Source organism: Euprymna scolopes, chromosome 13 (assembly GCF_053919585.1).
Source record: "Euprymna scolopes isolate OS-2025 chromosome 13, ASM5391958v1, whole genome shotgun sequence".
Classification (NCBI taxonomy): domain Eukaryota; kingdom Metazoa; phylum Mollusca; class Cephalopoda; order Sepiida; family Sepiolidae; genus Euprymna; species Euprymna scolopes.
Window position 1 is genome coordinate 101460461 of NC_136494.1, and position 24993 is coordinate 101485453.

Sequence of the window (24993 nt, forward strand, 5' to 3'; positions counted from 1 at the left end):
ATATATATATATATATATACAGAGAGAGAGAGAGAAAGAGAGAGAGAGAGAGAGAGAAAGAGAGAGAGAATAAAAAAGGAACAAACCAAGTTATGTCTTCATCAACGTTTCGTCCTTATTTGGAGACTTCCTCTGAATGAATGAAATTAAGAAAACGAAACACCAGTACTAATGCACTTTTACAAACGGGTAGAGCGTTTTCCTTCAGTTCTAACCTGGTTATATCCTTGGTACATTTTTTGAGACCCGATGAGAAAACTTTTGGAAATATATTTGGAATCAAGTCTCCCCTTGCTGTTATTTCAGATCATTTGAAACCATAGCAGCAATTTTAAGTTTCTCCTCCATCAAAACCAGGGGTTTTGGAGAAATATGTATATACTAGCAGGCTGCCCCGACTTTGCCCGGTCGTAAAATACGCTTAAACATGATATTTTGATTAAGGCAGATTTCGTATTTATTATTATATTCGATTGGGCCTTCACCTTTTTTCATAGTAATGATTTTAAAAGTTTTAAAAAATGACCCGTGCGCCAGCACCGAAAATCAAAACCTAAGCGTTTAACTTACGATTTACTTTTCTGTGGACTTAAATGCCTGAGCTATGAAGACATGTTTGCTGCAAGGCTAAAAATTTAAACATAACCAATAACTATTACGTTACGCATGCATATTCGTAATGCCGTCGTTCAACCTTAACCTTACAAATTCCAATTGCTTAATTTTGACACATTTGCACCGATTTTCCCCGCTAAAACCTAAATGTAAAGTTTCGCATGCATTCGAATATCTTATATATTAAGTTTAGTTTTGGACGCTACTGTACATTCATAAATTGGTTTAACGTTTTCAGCTTATTTTCATAGGTTTGAAATCATATTTACGAAAAGGTGCGAACAATGCTAAATACGCGAATTTAAACCCCCCCCCCAAATTAAAGAAACGGAGGACATATCATTTAGTGAAACAATAGAAATTTTGTACAGAAGTTTTGATAAAATAGGAAGCTTATTTCGTGCGTGATATAAATGTTCAAATATCGTTAAAAAAAAGAAAATTAGGACGATGATTTTGTTGCATATGCTGATATGGTGTGAAGTATTTAATTCAACGAAATTACTGAGCGACGTGTTCAAATATTTAATTTTTTGTTTTAGGTTGAACGACGTCGAAGGAAAAGGAAATTAGAATAAAAATTGTTAATTTGGAACGTGTCGAAAATCTTTTGAACTCTGCATACGTGAACTGAGTTCTTTTGTCGCTCATGATGCAGTCTACTACACCGAAATGAGAAAACAGTTCATGTAGGAAATTTATTGTTTCCCAGTTGTCGGTCTTTTGCACCTTAATACCTCAGGCCACTTGGTGTAGCTAACAAGTACGATTAAGTAATAGTGGTCGCTGAATGGACCTGCAAAGTCGATATGAATTTTAGACTCTATGGAGAGTAGACAACGCATTGTGGATGTGTTATCGGCAGCTCTCGTTACTCTCGCTTGTCCTTATTTGTCCCTCAGTACCCATTGCCAATGGGTGATTTTTCTGACAAAGAGTGAAGAAAAAGCTGTTTTCCAGGGCGGCAGTACTTCGTGAACAGTGGTCTGAGATGTCGGAAATCTTCTGTTTCTATCTATATCCTTGTGGCTATGTCACTGGTAAGGGTGCTGGAGGTAAACGTTTTATCTGGGCTGACGTTATCCGCCTGATAGTCAGGGACTCGAATCTTGGATTAACCACTAAGTAGGCTGTCCTATCAGCAGGTGCAAAGTACTGGGGCTGCTGTATTGCCATCTGCTGAATTGATTCTGAGAACGACACGCCTGTGGAATTGTCTTCCGTTTTCCTACTTTCCAGCTGACTACAATATGGTTGTCTTCAAGTTCAAGCTAAACAAGTTTCTGATGAGCTGTTCCACTTAAGTTAATAAATTTACCGAATTTCCATTACTATTGATTACTATATTGTCCTTTTGGCTACTGTACACTCTTTAACCCTTATTCTTGAGTGGACTCTTGATTCTTGATAAGTGGTGACGCCTATGTAAAAAAAAGTTTCTGGTGGGGCCTCTCGATGCCATACTAGTGGGTAATTGTTACGGCTTTGCCTCATCATGTGCTACGAAATATATAAATAAATGAATTATTTTTTTTATTCCCGTCTTTTTCTCTCCTGCTTTCCTTCCCTGTCCTGCTCTAACCAAGTCTGTCGACCTGTTCCACAAATCCCAATCCTCAACATGAAATATCTCCAGAAAAAACACAGGAATAAACCTAGAACCCCATCCTCCAACGTAGACCTCTACCACCAGGTCTCCTTCTCCAACATCAGGGTCTACGTTCCAACCTTCCAGAGGTTGAAACCCAATTACAGGAGACGAAACTGGACATATTCTTCCTAAGCGAAACTGGTATAGGCCGACCAATTCCCTAGACGAATTCATAATTAATGGATACTCTAACTTAACATCTACATCTGACCCCCAAGATCGCCATGGGCATGGAATATGTGCCTACATTAAATATGGCTTTCCGTGTGGTAGGGATATCTCCAGTGAAGACCCTAACTTACCTTATATGTGCTTCCGGGTTGCATTTGCTTACACCACTGCATTTATATTTGCTCTCTATCGCCCCCATAATAGCGGAGTTACTATCTTTAAGAGCATATCTGAGAAAATCGAAACATCCTGTTTGCTCATCCTTCGACTGACATCCACATTTATGGTGACTTCAATGTCCACAATATGGAATGGCGGACCCACTCGAACAAGACAGATGATGAGGAGAAATTCTGTCATGATTTCGCCTTTTCTTATGACCTCACCCAGATTGTTCACGAACCCACCCGTGTGCCGATACTTCCGGTCAGTACGCTAACCGTCTAGACTTTTTTTGCACAACATCCCGTGAGCTGTGTTCATGTTCCGGTCTGTCTCCTCTGGGATCTTCCGACCACTCGGTTGTATCAGTTAAGATAAAAACGAAATGCAATAAGTCTTCAGACGTACCTCTACACCGTACTTTATATCGATACTCTACGGCTGACTGGGATAGCTTCCATACATTTATATCTGATCTACCCCTGCATTCCACGTTTATAAATATAGTATCAGACCTGACCATAGTATCAGACCTGACCGAATGGTTAATTGTAGGCAAAGACCGATTCATACCATCCAAAAACTTCCAACAAAGACCTAACAGCCAGCCATGGTTCTCCCCAGAATGTGCCGCTGCCATCGCGCACAGACATCACTTTTCCATAGCTACCAACGTAATAGATACACTGAAACTAAAGCTGCTTTCAGGACTGCTGGCAACCACTGCAAAAGAGTAATAACAAATGCAAGAGAGATATATGCTCAGTCCGTTAAATCCAAAGTAGCTAAGCAGCGGCTTGATTCCCACCAGTTTTGGCAAATAGCAAACAGGATCCTGAACAGAAGCGTGCGTTCTATCAAATCTATCACCAATGGACCTGAGGTAATCTCGTCAGCATCAGACAAGGCCAAACTATTTGCCAAGAACTTTGAAGTTAATTCTACCCTATGCGACGAAGGCCATCAACTCCCCGTATTTCCTCCTATAACACACAACACACTATGCAACATACAAATATCTGTGCGTGGGGTCGCCAAGCTAATCAAGAACCTTGATTCCAGTAAAGCAACTGGCCCTGATAGCATTCCAATTATAGTGCTGAAAAAGCTTCAATCAGAACTTGCCCCCATAATTACAAAACTGTTTAAGCGTTGCCTTAAGGAAAAGTGCTTCTCTACACTCTGGAAAAACTCATCAGTATGCCCTGTATTTAAGAATTCACGTGATAAGTCATCTCCCTCTCAGTAAAGACCAATAAGTCTCCTGTGTGTCATGAGTAAGTTGCTGGAATCCATATTAAATAGAAAAGTAATCAACCGCCTCAGCAGAAATAACCTTCTTAGTGACACGCAATAAGGTTTCCTCTCTGCCAGATCTACAGCAAATGTGCTAACGGTTATATCTCATGGGATTAGTGAATCTCTTGACAAAGGTTTCCTTTATAGGGCAATTGCTCTTGACATATCAAAGGCCTTCGATAAGGTATGGCATAAGGGCCTACTTCACAAGATTTCCAGCTACGGTATTACTGGAAATGTTTTCTCAATCATTAAATCATTTCTCTCTGATAGGTTCATAAGAGTAGTGGTTGATGGGCAGAAATCAGAAACCCTCAGTCTTAATGCTGGAGTCTCTTAGGGGTCCATCCTGGACCCAACTCTCTTCCTGATCTAAATCAATGATCTCCCAAAACATATACTTAAATCATTCGTTGACATCTATGCTGATGACACGACCATCTACGGCAACACATCAAAGGCTGCAAATGACAAAGTTCTCTCTGATTCTCTCTCCTCTGATCTCGAGCGCGTGGTACAGTGGGGGAAGAGGTGGCTGGTTACTTTTAATGCATCTAAAACCAAACTCCTATCTTTACATCATCAACGCTCTGATCCCCATCTGGCATCAATTGAAATGGGTAAAAAAAAAACAGCCTATACTGCCTTGACAGAGTACAAAATAGACTTCGTGGCTTAGTGGGGGATGTCCTTTCCTATTCCCTGCAACCTCTCTTCCACATGAGAGACGTTGCGAGCCTGTCTTTGTTTTATCGTTACTTCCATGGCAAGTGCTCGTCTGAGCTCCAATCTCTGGCCCCCCTCGCCAATCTTTCACGATAAACACCCGTCTAGCTGAATCAACTGTCAAACATTTTCCCCACTTTATATGTGCCAAAACCAAAACGTAGATTCCATGGACAAAGGTTCTTTCTTAGAAGTGCACGCCTGTGGAACTCTGTTCCGGTTGCCTGTTTCCCAACAAGTTTCACCTAAACAAATTCTTAATGAACCGCCCCCATTAAGTAAGACAATTTATCCAATTTCCAATACTAACCTACTGTACACGCAATAACCCGTATCTTCGAGTGGCTTCCGGGACTTGATAAGTTGTGACTACCATGTAAAAAAAGACCACAGTTGGTCAGTCTTCGTCCAGGGTTTGAATGTAATGAGTGGTGCCTTTTCAGCGAGGGTACAGCCTGTGCAAGAATCTAGCATCCCCATTATATCTTTGTCTATGTTATACCAGTCGACGTAGCTTTTCATTAAGCTTTTCATTCGTTTTTTCCAGGAAATACTGAATAAAAACCTTGTGAAATTCGTTTCTGGAACTTTTTTGTAATCATAACTCTTTCGCAATATAGCTAAACCTCGCCACAAAGCGAAAATACTTCAAAAACATTGTCATCCATTATCGCAATCTTGTTTTTGATGTCGCAGATAAAGTCATCCTCATTGACTTCTCTTTTAATTTCAGGTAGGCATACCGGAAGCTCTCCAATTGTGCTGCCTATCATTGTCTATTTTTCGCAGTCATTATGAAGAGCAGTAATGATGGAATCTCTAAAAGGTTCCGTTTCCATGGGCATCAATCTAGATGGCTAATTTGTTTTGATGGCAAGTACTTAAGTGTAAGATTATAATTCAGTAAGATTGTACCTCTTCTTAGCAGTCTATTTCCAGTATATGTCGGTATGACTCTTTTGGACCCAAAAAGTTGAAGCAACGTTTAATAGGCTGTTTGCAACGTAAATTTTCTACCATGTAAGCATCTATGAAATTTCGTTACGGCGAATATTATACTAAGTGGCTCTTTTTTGATCTGCGAATACGTCTCTCTGCTTGTAATAGCGATCTGGATGCATGAGCGATCGGATTTTTAGCACCGTCGGGCATTATATGAAGAATACAAGCTCAGGTTGAAACACTTCCATCTCTTTTGAAAAAGCACCTCGTTTGGGCTGAAAAGTTCAGATAAGAGCTTGACCACTTCGGAGAATTCCAGCTCACTCGTCTTCCTGGCTAAAATATAGTTACTGTTCTGTGGTCCCTAGCTTTCCTAGAAGTAGGCGGGCTTTTTTGGCATTGCTATACTTTGGGCAGTTAACAGTGTATAAGACCTCGTATCTCTTATAAAAAGCGTCAAACATCCTATTCTGTTATAGATAGCTAAATGTATCGATGTAATTACATGTTTTTTTTTTCTTTGGAAAATGCGGTGCTATCATCACTGTCTTATTCAACACTTAAAAATAATTCCTCGCGTCTCTTCTATTGAAATAGAAATTCCTCGTCTTGTTCCTTCTGTTGAAGTAACGATTTCTCCTCCAACATATGTTGCCGCTGTGTTTGTAGCTGGATTTGGTCTTTAAAACTTTCCTACAACTTTTGTTGATGATCCATCTGAGCCCTTAGTAATTATGTGATTATGCTCTTAAAATTTTACATATTGGATTTTTTTTCTGAAACTGTGCAAGACAAATCTCGAAGAGGCAAAAAATATGTCTTTAATTTTTTTCTTGTGTGTGTAAACTATTAACTGCAACAAAAATAGCTTCTTTGCCTGCAAAAAACAATAATGTCCACGCTTTAATAAAATGTAAATGTTCACTTCAAATCACAATAAGGAAAAGCAAAAAAGAATTCAAAACTTGAGACAAAAAACTTGAATAATTCAGTTTTTCAGTTCATAGAAATAAATTATTTTTTCTAACGACTTTTAGAAGTAAAAAAAAAACATATTTAACATTTTAAGTTTCAGTTTGTAATGAATTACTTAACCAACGAGTCAATTGCGTAACACGTGTGCAGAACTAGGTCAACCTTTAAAAGTGAACAGTTCTGCTTTTTTTTTCAAAAATGGGTCAGGAGCTTTTTTTTTCAAGCAGAAATCTAATGTGTATAAATTGGACAGTTATATATAGAATTTGGGTTAATACTTTCTTGTTTTCATAAAGCACAGCGTGACGTCCTTTTTTATTTTTTTATTTTTATTTTTTTTCATTTAAAATTGTAACGAAAAAGTACAAACTATCAACGGTTTATATGAAAACGTCGGGGTTTTTTCAAAGACAAAAATTTTTTTTTTTGTTGCAAAACTAGCAAGGAATAAAAAACATTACTAAAAAGTCTGGTTTACAGAGGATTTTTTTTAAAGAGACAAGGACTTCGTTCAACTTCCTCATATTTAAAGATTGGACTTCCTTGCCTTTTTATTTTTTCTTTAAAGAGTCTCGCGAAAATTGTTTCAAATAGTCGCTGACAAGTTATTTTGTGTAAAGCCGATTTTTTTTTTTTGTCGCCAAAGTATTTGGGGGAATTTCTCGTGTAAGATCGAAATCATCGCTCATTATTGTTGTGGTGTTAGTTGTTAAATAATAGACGAGGACGCCACAGTAACAATTAAATAAATATATATTTACAAAAATACCTAAAAGAAATAATTGAGCAATATATTTGCTCATTGCTAGACTCGGGGTGACGACCATCCTCTCCGCGTGCCGGTTTCTAACTCCTTTTGTACCCGGAAGTGGCGTTATGGACTAGTTCATTATTCCCGGTAGTTTGGGTGTGTACTCAACAGTTATATAGAACGTGTCTTACACAAGCGACGATGCCTCTGACTTGTCGGGTGACGGAATCAAGGAAAGAACGATATAGAAAAAACTTCCGTCTGTAGACGACTTATTAATATGACATTAATTTGCATATGAGGATTGTAAAAAAGAACGAATGGGAAAACGCAGAGCTGTTTCTTGCTTTTTTTTTCTTTTTTTTTTGTTTGTTTTTTGGTTTTTGGTTTTTTGACAGTCGAGAGACATAGAGAGGAAATGGACAGTAAATATTTCAGTTAAAGTCAGAGTTGGCAAGAAAGGAGTACCAAAATTTTTTATTTTTGTTTATTTATTGTTACTAAACTTATTTCGACTGCTACTTATTTTAAAAATTTTATTTTTTAGTTTCTAGATATGGCAAAAGGAAAGCTTAACAGTGGTATCATAAATACGGCGATGGAGACGTGGTGATCTTGCTAAAAAGGTTCGATTTATTGCGAAATTACAAAAAATACATGATGTGGCGAGCCTTTTACTGTTACATTTGGAGGGATATGCACCCCGACCATGTTTTGAAATCATTAAAAATCATTAGATGAACATTGAAGCTTGATTAAAGGATTCTTTAGTCGATGAGTTATTCTCAGCATATGCGAAGCTTAAACAAGTCATGTGGGCAGGAAAATGCGTGACCTCATACGCCAACAAAGTACGACAACAAAATACGACAACTTGTAGGTATGGCTCGTTTCACTGGGAAAGAGCTCGAGACTGCAATAAAGATAGTATTTGTGACAAGGTCCCCCAACCACATTTCAATGGAGTTGCAACAGGCACCAGACCTTGACGCCTTCACCACGAGTGATTTGCTTACACGAACTAGTCTGCTCAGACGGAATACGGCTGAGAACACTGTTGAAGCCATGGAGCTACTTCGAAGTGAGGTCAAATTTCTGTGCAAAACAAATCCTCGAACAAGGATCATCTATTAGAGGTGTAGTACCCAGGATCATATAGCAAAGACTGCGCAACGGGACAGCCCAATGGCACAAGTGTCCGAAGATCGCGACATAAATTACGATGTTTAAAGTGTAATGAGATCGGCCACTTTGCTGCATAATGTTAGGGAAACGACTCGGGGGAGGGGGGGGGGTAAACGCCAGTCCACTCCGCATGTGAAAAACAAGGCGCATTCAATCATCCACGTATTAGTTGACAGACAACAATCCACTGCCTTGATTGACACCGGCTGTTCTAAAACCCTGATGTTGTCAGTGGAGGCGCCAGGTTGTTAAGGTGATAACCACAGATGGAAAATTATGAACTGCTACAAGGCCGGTCAAGTCCAGCTTACAGTGGTCAGCCTGCGTCTTTTGCAACTGAAGGTCTTAGTCGTCACAGGAAAAATGTTAGGCGTCAACCTTCTACAGGGAATTGATGCTCTCGAGAAGTTGGGGGAGTGCATTTGACTGAATTTGGTGCGGTTCATTTCCTCAAGGGGAACATATCCAGATGTGCTGCGATCAAAGTCGATGAGCCAGCTTCAGTGCTATATTTGACAAACTGAAGAAATAATGGGTTGCGACATGGAAAGAGATGGATGGAGAAACAAAAGTATATATGAGAGCGCTGTTAAATAAATTGATAAAAATGGTACAAAGTGAGTATGGTCTAAAAAAAATTCGAACAGACATTTAAAAAATAAGATGCTGTTTAGTAGCAGACGTGTTATTTGCACATTTCAACCCGAAATTGGAAAATCATTATAACAACAGATGCTAGCAATGAATCTCGGTGCCGTACTGCTTCTCAAATTCGAGGATGGATCTGCAAAGCTAATAGCACATCCATTGGAACAAAACTACAGCGAATTGAAAAAAAAGTGTTTAGCAATAATTTACGTTATAAAAAAGTTTCACGGGGTTTATACGGAAGAGAGTTTATTCTGCAAACAGACCACACACCGCTGATAACAATTTTTGATTCGAAAAAAGGGATATCGATGCATACGGCAAACCGACTGCAACGTTACGGCGTAATTTTATTAAATTATAATATAAAAATAGAATATGTAATATCATCCAATCACGTCACGCCAATGGGGTATCAAGCTTTATACTTAAATATGCGGATCCACTCGAAGAAAAGGGAATAGAGGCGTTAAGAGACGAAAGTAGAGTCTGTTATATATGTTACAATACGATTAGAAAACTTCCACTCACTCACGCTAGATGTGAAAAAAAAATAGAAAGGATTATTTCATTAGTAAAATGAAACAGCAGTTCAGGTAGAACGCGAAATATAAAAAGGGAAATAGTGTGTCACCTTTTTCTACATGTGACCACGTATTGCTATAAACAGGTAGAGTATTGATGCCAGCTACTCTGCAGAAAATAGTACTCAAAGAATTTTACACAGACCATACGGGGATTTTACTCGTGAAACTGATAAGAGGCTATTCGTATTGATCAAAGATGAATCAGAACATTGAAACAATGTAAAGGATGCCAATTGGCAGCAAGGGATCCGCCAGTAAAAGAAAATCAGTCACGGTCAAATCCTATGGGCTCGATTGCATATTTACTATGCAGGACAGATAAATGGAGCACATGACTTGGTCATTGTGGATAGTTTCATAAAGTTGCTCGAAATTGTTAAGTGCAGACATTTGATGGCAAAAAATACCATAAATGTACTTAAATTTTTTGTCGTTTTGGAATCCCTCATAAACTTTCATCAGAGACAATAGAACTCAGTACACGGCAAAAGAATGTAAGAAATACTGCAAATCGTTGTCATTTGAGCACTTGACAGCATCCGTTTACTATCAGAGATCGAACAGTATGGCAGAAAAAAATGTGGGCGTATTCATATGAGTTCTGATGGAGAATTAATATGTGGACACAAATGAAAATAGTATTCAGGAATCAATTAGCAGTTTGCAGAATCACGCCGAACGCGAATACGTCACGGTTATCGTCAGCATACTTAACGTTCGCAAAGAAAATACGTTCTGTATTTGACGTTGTCTATTCCAATAAAAGATGAACAGATGACCAAAGTTTATAGGCCACGGGGACAATTTTTTTCTTTAAAAACTTTAGAGCTGGAATAATGTTTTGTGAAGAAGGAATTGTTACCAAAATAATTGAGCATGATTATATATGACATACAAGGAAGCAAATTGTCGTATAAGGGATATTGGAATCAGTTGGGAAAAGGCCCACTACCGAGATCACAGAAAGTACAAAATAGATGCCAGTGAAAATGCGATAGGACTCGTTTGAAATTTCTGCCCTTATAAATCAGAATTCTTTAATGGAGGTATTTCCGAACTCAAGGCCAGAATTGTCAGTCAAAAGGCACCGGGGCAAGGCGTGAGTAAAAACAGATTCCGAAAATAGTAAGTGCATTATGTCCAGTATATAAAAAGAGAAGTTATTAAAGCTTAATTTCACGGGAAAATTTAGCTCATGGGAAGGGGGGATTATGTACTGAATATAAGTACACCAGAGTTTTTGCTCCTGTAATTTTGTGGTTGCTTGATTTTGGAAAAACATTGAAAGGTACAAAAGTCTCACGCCAAGAACACTCGCTTCTACTACGATAGTCATTCCCTATGACATACCAGATTTATTACTCGAACTGAAGCAAAGCCGCTCAGCTATTTTAAATTATATATATATATATATATATATATATATATATATATATATATATATATATATATATATATATAATTTCTGGGATCATACCAGTATTTTACGACCAGCTTACGCCGATTGGAGGGGAATACTTGACATTGGCTACAATATAATAATCATCAGAGAATTGACTCTAATACATACGAAATCTGCGTGGGTTAAAATAACATTTAAGCGTATATTACGACCAGACAACGCCGGGCAGTAGGCTAATATATATATATATATATATATATATATATATATATATATATATATATATATATATATATATATATATATATATAAAGTGAACGTGTCTGTGTGTCTGTCTGTGTACATTTCCCTACGCAATAACTCTGTCAATTTTTAGTCTACATGCTCGAAATTTAATATACAGAGTACTGAGATTTGGAAGAATCGATGTGATCGGTTTTCGGCCAAAAATTTGTCTGTTAAGGGGTTAAAGTTTAACGATTTGACCTTTGAGAACCCTACACAACTCCTCCGACAATTTGGGGTCTAAAAACTTGAAATTTTAGATATAGGTTCCTTGGACATGAATTTTACTTAATAACTTGATTTGAGCCCAAAACAATAAATGTTAAGGGGTCATAATAGGGAGCAAAGTTTAAAAAAAAAAGACCGTTTTTTGTTTTTTTGCTCAGCATACACCTCCAAACACCCGGGCAACGCCGGCCTGAAATGCTAGTATATATATATATATATATATATATATATATATATATATATATATATATATATATATATATATATATATATATATATATGTCTGTATACTGATGGAGGAAACATACATAGATACACCATCATTTTGGGTTATATATAATGCTATTACGTACGGGTGCCTCGTTTCCGCAAACGATGCGTGAAAAGTGCACGTGACTTTCTTCCATCGTAAAAAAAGATTTTATCACCCCCGCTGCCGGCCCAGGTCATAAAAGTATTTGAGAGCATTCTCTCCACCCGAACCCGTCCATCCTGTCGTTTCATTATTGCTAATGCGTCTGCTGTCTACAAGTACAGACAGATGCCAAGGAAGTTAAAGAGTCCATGCCCGACAATGGCAGATTGTACAATCAATCTCCAGAGAGACTACATATAATCTGGCAAAGGGCCATATGTCTTAGAGTGTGATACGTCAGGGCTTTACGATCTGGGGCGATGTAAAAACTGAAGTAAATTGAATTCTTCATACATACGCTGCTACTATTTTCTACTAAACTCTCTCTCTCTCTCTCTCTCTCTCTCTCTCTATATATATATATATATATATATATATATATATATATATATATATATATATATATGTGCTAGCAGGGAGACTCGACATTGCCAGAGATTGAATGAGGATCATAAATGTTATACCCGCCCATACTTTTATTGTCATCGCCCGTTTTCTTAATCAAATTTATTAAAGTATCTTTAACTAATGGTTTGATGTCAAGTGTAAAATGCAAATACAAAGTATCATGATCCAATTGTGCTCTAAACAAAAACATTAATTTCGAATGCGCCCCTGTCTTATCAAAGGGCCGATTGTTGATTTTATGAAATTATTTTTAGATAATTACTTGAATCAAAGTTAAAAGTCAAGTATTATGGTTCAGTTGTGCTATAAACAGAAACATTAATTTCAAACGTGCCCATGTTTTATCAAGAAATCAACTGTTGATTTAAGAAATTATTTTCACATAATCGATTGAATTAAAGTTTAAGGTACGAAAGTAATACATCATGCTTCAATTGTATTTTAAAATGAAACATTCGTTTCGGATGCGCCCCTATATTATAAAAGAATCTATAGTTGATTTTATGGGATGGACCTTTCTACTTGTGCGGTAATAAAGTGTTAACTTTGATCAAAATCAGACTTTTTGTTTTGATTATTGATTTTCGGTACTTCAGACATATTCCGATAAAAGTATACGTAAGAACATTCCTAGATATATCAAATACATTCGTGTGAAATTAAAAAAAAATCGGTCCAGCCGTTTTCAAGACCATAGGAATAGGAATAATCTCTCTCTCTCTCTCTCTCTCTCTCTCTCTCTCTCTCTCTCTCTCTCTCTCACACACACACACACACAAGTATTTTAACCGGCTAAAAACCCATAAAGAACGATCTGTAAAAATCTAATCATTTAAGACCCCTAGCAACGCTCTGCGACTTTTAGTTTCAGAAGATAAACAGTTTGAAAATATAGAGACAGACAGATAGCTTTATATATATATATATATATATATATATATATATATATATATATATATATATATATATATAACCTCAAATAGTCTTGCTTGAACGTTGAGACCGTCCATCCGGTTTATGAGCTCCGGTTTCAAAAATTCTGCGCATAAAGTCTTTTTTTTATCTGCAGTTTACGGATCGTCTTCTTTCTTATTTTATTTACTTTAAAATAGATTCATACGTTTTATTTCTCTACGCCCCTATCATAAACAAAATGAATATAAATAAATAATAAATAAATAAAATCGAAAATATTTCTTTAAATTTATTTGCGTTACAAATAAATAAAATCTTTCCGCTGAAGTGTTTCACTTTTTTTCATATAAAATAATAAAATACACAAATAATTTTGTTTACAATTTGTCGGTGGATATTGAAGCTAAAATACTAAGTCAATTTTATATTTAACTATTACAAAAATAGAATAGATTTTTTAAAAAATCATATTTACTTGCATCCTCACCAGGTCGAATTGTGTGATTTAAGGTGTTTCTTTTTTCGGGTTTAAAATATTCAAATCAAAACAAAACTGTAAATTCCTTTTGTGTTTATTTTTTTATTTCGACAATTTATGAATCCTTCTTTTCATTTTACATCGTATCATAAGGTGATTACAGGAATTTAGTTCCTTTCAAGTGATAGATGGTTCGAGAGTATTTCGCCACCTAAGCTCTAGTATTGCTAACAAAACTACCATACCATAAACCATACCCTGAGTACTATGTACGGGCCCACCCACAATACAACCACCAAATTTTTCTGTTCTGTCACTTTCGGACAACCAACCACCCGATCACAAAATAGGGTGTCTGTTCCGAAAGCCGTTTTACCATGAGGTGGTTGGGGTTGAGAAACAACAACAACAACAACAACAACAACAACAACAACAGCCGTACTTTAATTTTTTTCGCGGGTGGGCGGAAGGCTACCACTGAGCAATGCCGGTTAACGGTTCCGTCTAGTATATACATAAACTCAAATCGTCTTGCTTGGGCGTTGAGACTATCCATCCGGTTTATGAGTTCCGATTTCAAAATTTCTGCGCATGCGTAAATAAATAAAAACAAAGCCATAAAAGTCTTCTTTTTTAATCGGCAATTTACGAATTGCGTTCTTTCATATTTTATTTACTTTTAAATAGATTTATACGTTTTGTTTTTCTACACTCCTCTATAAAGAAAATGAATATAAATAAATAAATAAAATCGAAAATAAATTACAAATAAATGACATCGTTCCGCTTAAGTGTTTTTTTTTTAATTACACAAATAATTTTTTTCATAATTTGTCAGTGGATGTTGAAACTAACATACTAAGTAATTTTTATAGTCATTTATTACAAAAATAGAACAGACAAACAAATCATATTTACTTGCAACCTCACCAGGTGTAATGTGTTATTTAAGGTTTGTTTAGTTTTTCCGCACACAAAACTGTAAATGACTGTAAATCGGCATTTTACGAATCGTTCTTTTCCATGCTTCATTTTTCCTTGCATTTCTGTATATTACATTTTTAAGAATTCTAATACAAACAAAACGATATAAAACTGAAGTTAATAAAAACCGCGCACGTTTTTAGCGCCGAAAATTGTTTAAAACGATTGTTTTGATTGTATTTTGATTGCACGTTGGAATCGTTTTCAAACAGATAAACAAAACAAGTATGTTTATCTAATGTAAAAAAAAAACTAAACAGAAAAACTACGTGATAAATTACATATTTTCCAAAAAATATTTTCTTTATCCAAGTTTTGCGTGATTAAAACTATAGATCGATAGAAATTTAAAAATTGATAAAAAAAGTCATCGTACGTTTTTCGCGTACCAAATTGTTTAAAGCGATTATGTTGCACTTTTTATTGCAAGTTGGAATCGATTTCAAACAAAATCAAAACAAATATGTTTACGGTGTAATCTATTGCAAAGTTTTTCATATATTCTTTAATTGATAGTGTAAAGACGTTAAAATTACTCACGTCAGCTTGCCAAGTTGATTAAAACCGGGTTAATAAAAGGAAACTACTTAGCTGTCAACGCATAATAACATCTAACTATTTTATAAACAAAATAAACCAAAAAATCGAACAATATGTATCTGTTTCCAAACGCAATAAAAGTGACATCTCATAATTAACCGGTTGGTTAAGAAAAGAAAGAAGAAATTAAAACCATTAAACCAGTAAACGCTAATTCAGTTCCTTTTAATTTTAAAAGGAAATTTCTCCCTGTAAATGTAACCAAACGCAATAGCAGCTATTTTCTACGTGTTTGCGTTGACGATTTAAACTATTTTGAAGTCGTTTTATGGCATTAGATTCCGTAATTGGCCGTTTAAACGCGTTAGCATTGCTTGCAAATGTTTATTAATTCTTTTTTTTTTTTTTTTTGATAATTATGCAAACAATAGACTTTTTAGCCCGTTAAAAGCAGGCAAAAAGTATTGCCATTGAATTATGACAGGTGCTTTATATCATACTTATATCCGTATTGATTCCTAACTTTGCATCAAACGGATACCATAATACTTTTTTCTGTTATGTAACAAAAATATATATATTCTTGGTTCATGTACGTAATTCTTAAAAATATTTTCTTTCCGTCACGCGTACCACGTCTCTACATTAATGCTGCATACTCACTATTCTATAGCTAGCTATAACATATACTGACCCAACGGGACACGGGTAGTCTAGTATTTATATATTTGTGCTGGAATATCGGAATCAGAGAATTCTGTGCCTATTTTCCGATGCCAAAATAGGATTTATTAGTTTTATTTTGTTTTATTTTATTTTTATTTTTTTATTGTACTAATAATAATAATAATAATAATAATAATAATAATAATAATAATAATTTTTATAGCAATCCGAAAATAAAAATAAAAGTATCAACTCTATAAGTAGATATTTAGAGCGAGCAGGACCCGTGGAATTTCCACTGATTTATCAACAAATATAATAAATAAAAATATTTTTCTGAATAGCACAAAACTGTTTTTTTTTTTTGTGGAGGGGGGGGCAGAAAAAACAATAATACGCAACAGATATGAGTTTATTAATATTTTTTATGAAAATATTGTCCATTGTGATTTCAATATAGAACTGGCTCAAACGATATAAATTAACAAGTACTAATCAATACTCTGAAAGTAATAATGTGCTACATAGTTCAATGCAATAGTAAAATAACATTGTAAGAAGCAATTTTTAGTTTACTCATTCAGTCAAGCACCTATTGGCAGACAATGTTCTTTTTTTTTGCCTGTTTCTTTTAAATTTTCCCTTTTTATGTAAAATTTCGCTGACTTCTTTCTTCGGAGTAGATCAACTGTACGCCGAAATTACTACGAGTTTCGTTTCTCACACCATTACACTAATGATCATATATTATTATAATGATATTCGGAAACAAGGCAACATGAAACGGAAGTCACTCTCATATCCTTCTCCAAGGTTGTCAGATTGGCCTTTTTAAAGAAAAACTTTGCGAATTCGGCCTTCAATAATTGTATTTGACTTTTTTTTAAAGCGTAACATATGGACTGAATAAAGAGAGAAAAAGCAGAATATTTTATAGATTTTAAATGAATTTCAAGTTTTAAAAAATAAGTAGAGCAAGTGAAGCATGCATAGTCCCCCGTGAGTGCACAGTGAATGAGACATTTGACCTCCCCCATTTAGCCCCAAAAGTCCCCAGTGAACGTCAAATCCTGGTGAAACCGAACAAACGATGCAGTTTTAGGCCTTAACCTATGTAAATTTGAATTTTGCACCACGAAAAAGAAAGAAATAACTAAGTCCATCATTTGCCCCACCCATTTCGCCAAAAAAGTCCCCAAGGCCTTAAATTATTTTTATTATTTAAATTTTTATGATTTAAATTTGAGTTCAGCACCATGCAAAACTGCTAAATAGACATACACAGAAAATTTTGGACAAATATGGTAAAATAGTCCCAAAAATTGAGTGTTAATTACAACTTTTCAGAAAGTTTTATAAAAATCGAATTTTTTTAATGAGCACAAAAGTGTCCATTTTAACCCAAAAACACCCCAATGGGGGGGGGGGCAACCGGAGATTTCCCGGAAAATCCTTTCTGTTACTTTTTGACTTATATCATGTTTAATGTTTGTGCAAATTTTCCAAAAATTCCAAGGCGTAGTTATTGAGAAAAATGCGGACAGACGAACGGACGAACGGACAAGGTTCTCCTTTTGTTGGGGGGGGGGAACAAAAATCATGAATGAATGAAACACGAAAGCAGCTTTAAAAAAAGGCGCAAATACCTGGTATGAAGAACATTTTATTTGTTTTGTTACTCGTTAGTAAAACAAATGGTAAAACGATTAATGATATTAAACCTCATAAGTTTAAATGGAAGAATTTGAAATCTGACGCGTCAATCGATTCAAGTGAAGTCAATAGAATCAGTTTATAATAAAATGGGTAACTTAAAATTTATATATCTATGAAAGTAAAAATGTGGGTGTGTGAGGACAATTCTCAATTTATATACTCAAAGAATGTTTGATCTACAGACTTGAAATTTGGTATATAAGGTATTCAGACACGTGACACAGTTTTTAATCGATTTTTATCCGGAAAAACTATTCTAGGAGTTAAAATAGAAAATTTAGTACTTGGGGGTCATCTGATTTTATTTGTTTATCAACTGTTTCATGAATGCGTATACACGAATCGTTCACATGACAGCTTCCTTATATTAAGAATAAATAGGTGTAAAGACACTTTTTAAAAACGTGTCAAGTTGGCTTAATGGTTATCGTACTTGACTCAGTGTCTTTAGGTTTTAGTTTCGATCTAAGCCCGAGTATATTTTTAATTAAAGAACTGGACTGTTTAGAAAAAAAAACCCAAAATACCACATACAACATGTCTCAGTTACTTTCCGTATTTTTACTTCATTTTTTTTTTAAGGAATTTAACGTTACGTTTCATACTGGGCAACGTCAGGTACATGTGCTAGTATATTTTTAAAATCCTTTCCGTCAATAGCGCTTCCCGTCAAAAAACAAATAAATGAACAGATCAACGGAAAAAGGCTGGGATAAAGCGAAATTGTCTGTGGATGACTATAAATGTTCCCTACCTTATTAGGGAGTTAAATAACAAACTGCCACTAACGTATAATGCGATGCGTATTGTGTAGGAAAATAGAACTTAGGCGTTTAGACAATGCTTAATCATTGTAATTTCACATGCCCACCTTAATGGTAACTAAATAGCGTAACGGTTAAAAGCGCCGACTATACCCTAGGCAATCGAGTTTCAATACTGATCTGAGGTATTTGCTAGTAGCTGTGATACAACATAGAGATATATGCATATGTTTGTATATGTGTGATCTCCACATACAGACTGTTTCGATGTATCACAACTATTTAATGCATCTAAACTAACACTTATTAGTTATCAATCTATATATTATTATTATTTCTCTTAGCCAGTCCGTCTGTCTGTTCGTTTCACCTTTTTCTCGGTCATGTTGAAAATTTGTATGGAAGCTTTATATAATGAGGTGCAGCGAACTAAGTATTATGATATCCGTCCGATGCACAGTTCGGTATTAATTTTGATTAATAGATTACGTTCCATGATATCATATGTATGCTAAAGGTTTTCTGACAAAGGGTTAAGAATTGCTTTTTTCTGAATCAAAATCCATCCAGTTAACTTTTCTTGTTGGCTAGTTTTTGATCTTGAACACTATTTTATTTTTTTTATTTTAGCTCTTTACATTTTTTTACATAGGTATAACCACTTATCAAGGCCCAGAGTACACTCGAGGATAAGTGTTAAGAGTGTGCAGTAATCAATTGGACAATATAGTAATCGTTAGTAATGGAAATTCGGTAAATTTGTTAACTTAAGTGGAACGGCTCATCAAAAACTTGTTTACGTTGGACTTGAAGACAATTAGATTGTAGTCATCTGAAAAGCAGGAAACGGAAGACAATTCCACATGTGTGCAGTTCAAAGAAAGAAACTTTGTTAATGGAATCTACGTTTAGGTTAAGGCACAGATAAAGAGTGGGGGGATTATTGATAGCGTTTTCAGCTAGACGAGTGTTTCTTGTGAAGTTTGGCGATGGAGGACCATAGATTGAAGCTCAGTCGAGCACTTGCCATGAAAATAACGATACATCAGAGACAAACTCGCAACATCTCTTTTGTGAGATAGAGGTTGCAGGGAAGAGAAAAGAGCATCTCCTACGAGGCTACGAAGTCTATTTTGAACTCTATCAAGGCAGGACAAGTCCTTTCTAGCAGATTCTGCCCAGATGTGGCAACAGTATTCCATCATGGCTCTTATATAGATAGATAATTATATCAGCAGTGAGACATCTACTGGATCGATAGAAGGACCAAACCATTTTCCCAGCGGTCTTGACAACAGATTTGATGTACGTGTTCCATTTAAGATCAGGAGTAAAGGTCAAGCCCAGAAGCTTGTCAAAACATGAGGCCTCCCCAAGACGAGAGCCACTCATTTCAATTGAGGCCAGATGGGAATCAGAACGTTGATGATGTAAAGAGAGAACCTTGGTTTTAGATGCTTTAAAAGTAATCATCCACTTCTTACCCCATTGTACCACATGCTCAAGATCAGAGGAGAGAGAATCGGAAAGAACTTAGATATGCTACCATAGATGGTAGTGTCATCAGCATAAATGTCTACAAATGGTGCAAGGATGTGATTTGGATTGGATTTTCGGTCTTTGATAAGTGGTGATCACTGTGTAAAAAAAAAGAAAAGATCAGGAAAAGAGTTGGGCTCAGGATGGACGCCTGAGGGACTCTAGCATTAATACTGTGAGCTTCTGATTTTTGCCCATCAACTACTACTCTTATGAGCCTATCAGAGACAAATGATTTAATAATTGAGAAGACATTTCCAGCTATACCATAGCTAGAGATCTTGTGAAGTAAACCTTTATGCCATATCCCATCAAAGGCCTTTGATATGTCAAGAGCAATTGCCCTAGAAAGGTTTCCTTCGTCGAGAGATTCGCTAATCTTATGAGATATAACTTTAAACATATCTGCTGTAGATCTAGTAGAACGGAAACCATATTGTGTGTCACTAAGAAGGTTATTTTTGCTGAGATGGTTGATTATTTCTCTATTTAATACAGATTCCAGAAACTTACTCATGACGCACAGGACATATTGGCCTGTACTGAGAGGGTGATGAACGATCACCTAAATTCTTAAATACAGGGCATACTGATGAGATTTTCCAGGGTGATGGGAAGCAATTCTCCATTTAAACAGTTTTGTAAGTATGGGCGCTTGTTCTGGTTGAAGTTTTTATAGTATTATAATTGGAATACCGTCAGGGTCGGTTGCTTTACTGGAATCAAGGTTTTTGATTAGCTCTTTACATTAAGTGGCTTCATGCTTTGTCTTGAACAATTTCATAAAAAGGCAGTAATGTTTTACGAATTCACCCGAATTATATATAGTGCCACAGTCTTAACATGCAATCTTGACAGCAATATTTCGATCCATCATTACAGGTATCAATGTATCTCTCGCCAAAAGATTATAAACTTATTCTCTACTTACGCCTCATTCCAAAAGTCTCTTCATCTCAGATATAATTTTTCATGTCGTTTTTGTGAAAGTAGACACAGCAATTTTTGTAAACGTTTTATTTTCTTCAACATTACCGTGCGAGTAAGCATTTCAATCAAAAACTTTTTATATTTGTTTTTCCTCCTTTTTTTTTTTTTTTTTTTTTTGTCTTTTGAAATATATTCCAGTTTCGTTCAAGAAGGTTTTTCTTGGTTCCTTTTTTGCTATAATTCAGTTGTTGTCGCTTTTTTTTTATTTGTTCTCGGATATTTTGCTGTTATTTTTTTAACAATACAACTTCAAGTCTCATTAATTTCTTTCTGACGTAGATGTAAGCCCGTTTTCAATTGCAGTAAACGATTTTCGCACAAACATATCTTTACAATGACATTTACACAATGATGTTAAAATCTTAGTAGACAGCTTAGACACGAGTAATTGCTTCGTTTATTATCATGCCCGTCCGATGTTTGTTTGTTTGTCTGTTCATAACCCTCTACCTTTTCAACCTTAGTATGACCTTCATACTGGACTAGTGTCGTTAGAGAAATGACCAGATTTGCTAAGCTGTTATTTAACCTCAGTGTGATGTCCGATCATCATTGTTGGAGAAGCAGACTGGTCATGCGCTCAACATCACTGTTTTCTGAGATTCTAGCAACTGAATCTAACTGTAATTGTAACGTTTAAGCTAGTGGTTCTGTACCATTATAGTTCATGATCTAAAGGAAGGGAGAATTAAGTCAGCGCCCTTAAAAACAGAGTTACACAGGCGGGCAGATCTGGGAAAGAAGCTTTGTTCATGGAATCTGCGTTTAGATTTAGGCACAGTTAGAGAGTGGAAGAAATCACATATAGTGGTTGTAGCTAGTCGAGCGTTTCGTGAAAGTTTTGCAAGAGTGAACGATAGATTAGAGTTCAGTCGAGTACCTGCCATGAAAATAATGATAGAGCAGAGACAGGTTCGCAACGTCTCGTCTGTAGGAAACGTTGCAGAGAAGAGAAAATGGTATCTCCTACAAATTATTACAATTCATACAAATACTACTATTACAAATTGCCTAGGCAACGCAGTCCGCATTCCCCTGTCGGGGCTCTTCAGGCTGTTAGCAAAAAGCTACCCACCAATAATAAAGGGTGGCAAAGCTTGTAAGTGTAGACCTCTAGAACTACTCAGGACAAATACCTTTGCTGAAGTGATACTCATAATGAAATGACCCAGAATGATTGTTGAGAAGAAGTCCTCGACTGATATATTCCAGTCAAATCTATCCCCCCCTCTCTCTCTCTCTCTCTCTCTCTCTCTCTCTCGCTCTCTCTCTCTCTCTCTCTCTCTCTCTATCTCTCTCTCTCTCTCTCTCTCTTCAACAATGCTGTAGATAGACATTTATTTTCTTCCCACTGCAGGAATATGTCACAAGTAAGGAAAAATCAAGTCAGCACCATTAAAGCAGGGGTAACATCCAAATAGTTAGCAATGAACTACTTCCACCCAAAAACGTGGAAGAAAGTCCTAGCAGGGTGAATTTTCTAGGATTACCAAGGACCAATACGTCGTCCCGAGTGATTAAAGACCACCGAAGTGATCAAATTTCTGCCTGATTGTACTAGTCCGACATCTTTCTTCAACAATGTTATAATGAGACACCGTTCATCCTTCGTCGTAGACTTCTCTATACATATTGGCTAGAAGAGTCCATACAGTCACGAAATAAGGTTTATCACCATCGTACGATAAGCTTCCGACGTTTTTAGCCTTGCTTCATATGTAGTCAATCATTTCCCCTTTTAGAGTTTGTTACAATCAAGTTACTAATATTATTTTTTCTTTGCGTTATTAATTATTCAGAACCTATTTGTGAGATTACACATTTCTATCTGACAATTTCTATTTCGCATATATTAAATATATTTAGTAATTTTCCTATTTATTTTTACCCTTTTTCTCCAGTTGCTCTGTTCTCTCTTCCGTTATCCATTTCCCGCTTCTTCTATCCCATTTTGCGATTATATAATTATGTTTTCCTATGTTATCCTTTCGTCCTCTGTTTTTCTGTTGCATGTCTCTCTCTCTCTCTCTCTCTCTCTCTCTCTCTCTCTTTCCCTCTCTCTCTCTCATACACACACACACTAACACACACACACTTTCTCTGTCTCTCTCACACACACACACTAACACACACACACACACTTTCTCTCTCCCTCTCTCTCTCTCTCTCTCTCGCACACATTCACACACATTCGCTTCTTTTTTCTTCTCGCTCTTTTGTACGTCTAATCTTTTCCGTATAGTTTCCTGCCCCTTTCTCTCTTTTTTAATTGTACATACTTCTATCTTCCTCCTTATCTCTTATTTTTACTCTTTCCATCTCTATATCTTCCTTTCTTTGTATTTTATATATCTGTATACATTTGAAACAATGCATTGTCTATTATTAACGATCCTCTTACGCGAAGAGAGACGTAAGAAAATAATAATGACATTGCTCGGACAATTGGATACTTGAAATTAATAAATATTTTTGAAATTCCAAAAGGTCCAAGAATTCCTTATAATACAAAGAAGAGACAATCCTTTAAAATAGTTTACCAAAATATCTTCTGATTCCTCGTTTTATAGAATAAAAATAAAACAATATTTTTTTTACAAAAAAAAGACAAATCTCTATGATAAATGAATCTAATTTACCGTGAACAGTTATTTTAATAAAACAAATAAATCGTTCGTTTTGACTTTTATATTTTTAGTCGCGTGCAAGCGACTCTATAAGTCACTCCGTCGGTCTGTGGGTCGGTCTGTCGGTCTGTCCGCTACACTTTTGAGCTTGGCCTTTTTGGTTAATATCAAAGGTCTGTTGTTAATAGATGCTGTTCTTGGCTTTTTAATTTTTTCTTGGCCTTTTCGCCAAGATCAAAGAGCCGTTCGTTGTATGTAGACGTTCCATGGGTCACTGCGGTTGGAAACTCGTTTTCCAATCTCACACTCAAATGCCGGTTCGCACTTAGAGCGTTGCCGGGTACCAGTGTCCTCGAACAGTCTAGGAACAGGCTTTATCGGGAGCTAGTGGGGCGTACCACAAAGGAACCGCTAGTGAAATGGACGGGGATGTCGTTAGAGGAGGTCCGCTTCTAGTGGAGTTGGGCGCCAGGACGGGACTTTCTTACAAACTTGGAATTTTCCCTTACCTGGCAATTTGCCCGGAACGCATTGCCCCTCCTTGAAGAACTCAACCTGTACAATGAAGAAACCCGGGTCTACTGCCTGCGTTGCGACGAGGACATGAGGGAAACATCCTGTCATGCCTTTTTCCGCTGCAGCAGGCTCTAGACCCTCCTAGGGTACGTCAACGAGGTAACGGCTCGCATCGATGCCAAGCGCTTGCTTGAACTCGACGAGTCATATTTTGTGGAGAACATTGATCCTCCGCTGCCTAGGGAGAAAAGAATGGTTTTTCTAGCGATACTGGCAGTATGGATCACACGCCTCAAGCGAATCCACGAAGGGATATCTGTTCCGGATCGGGATCTGATCGTCTACTTTAAACATCTGTTTAAAGTAAAGATCAGAGGCGATTGGAAGAGGTTGCCTCGAGTGGCCTTTGACAAGAGGTGGGTGCATGACGCTAGCTTGTGCATCCGACGAGGCGCCAAGTTTTAATTTGTGTTACCACCATAGGTATGGCACATGCGGTACTGGGTCCTACGGAGCCCATCCCGCTAGGTTAGACAAATAAATAATTAAGAAACTCTTGACTGGTGGTACAAATGAGATCCTGTCCCCCGATTGTTTGTTTAATGGCACTAGAGAACCTTCCGAGGCTACCCTACCACTACCCCCCTATCTTTTTGTTTTTTCACCCCCTGGTCAACCCCTACTCGAAGGTCGCCGCCTACGCCCAACCCCATCTTTCCCCCTTTTTTGTTTTTGCCAATTATTTATTTTTCCTCCCTACACCCGATAAGAATTCTTCCCAATTCCCACTAGGGATCTTCCCCGGAAA

The 24993-nt window shown here is 36.5% G+C and overlaps 1 protein-coding gene across 1 annotated transcript in view; it reads left to right on the forward strand.

Moving 5' to 3' along the window:
* The window catches only part of LOC145292363 (uncharacterized), a 626312-nt gene that overhangs the window by 267708 nt on the left and 333611 nt on the right, over positions 1-24993 (forward strand). The gene's annotated exons all lie outside the window — the stretch shown is intronic.